Genomic DNA, 1,054 nt, shown 5'->3' with positions numbered 1-1,054 from the left:
TTATTTTTTATGCTAGATTTTCCGATTTTTTTTTTTCCAGCTGTGATCATACTTTTCAAGTTGTTTTTCTCAAACTGACATTTTTGGACATGGACAGATCTGGCTTTAAGCCCTTGTAAGGCCATCTTAATTAAAAAGTTCGTCTCAAAGCCCTTTCCAAGTTAAAAACCTAATGCGGAATGTGGTTTTTTTAGGGTTTTTTTTTACTTTATAATTTTTTTTAATCTGTGGGATGAGCTTTTTGACAAGAATGAACCACCTTTTCATTGAGGCTATTTTGACATGCAATTTTTGTGTAGTGTATTTGGAAAAAGAAAACAGCTGAAAAAACCCTGAAATTTGCTCAATCCAGATGAAATAATGCACAAAAAACAGGCAATTTTACTAATGCAGGCGGGGGCTTTGAGACGAACTATTAAATTAAGATGGCCTGATCATATACAAATATTTTTATAATGATGGTTTTATGATGTGAGTGAATGAGGCTAATGACTGATATGATTTTGTTGACATACGAATGACAAAACATCAATGCACTTGTTGTCTTTTCATTTTTTCCCATCCCAAGACCAGGCCTCGAAATAAGGAGAGCCCAAGGGCTCTCGGCCCCCGAAAATCAGCGAGGGCCAGCAAAAAATACATCCGCAGGAAAAAATGTACCATTTTCTCACTTTTTGTGGGGTTCATAGGTTAAAACCAATGGCCCAAATTCGGGCCCACAAACATTTAAGATCGAGGGCCCAAATGGCCCCCAGAAATTCTGGCTTATTTCGAGGACTGCCCAAGACACTCCCCCTTTGGGGTTGTGCCTTATCCTGGAAAATAAATTAAGGGCGTGTGCACTGATTTTTGTCATTTGCACTACGACAAAATCATACTCAGTCGTTAACCTCTAATTCATAACTGCATGAATATACACGATGTGTTTAATCCAATCACAGATAATAACTTTTTTAAATATGTGGATGCAAATGCAGGTTATAGAAAAAGTATAATGAACGCATCTTGTGACAAAGTATCACAAGTCAGGGATGTAACCAAGTAGCTTTTGATT

Source organism: Amphiura filiformis, chromosome 7 (genome assembly GCF_039555335.1).
Source record: "Amphiura filiformis chromosome 7, Afil_fr2py, whole genome shotgun sequence".
NCBI classification, from domain to species: Eukaryota; Metazoa; Echinodermata; class Ophiuroidea; order Amphilepidida; family Amphiuridae; genus Amphiura; species Amphiura filiformis.
Note: the sequence above shows the minus strand (reverse complement) of the source record.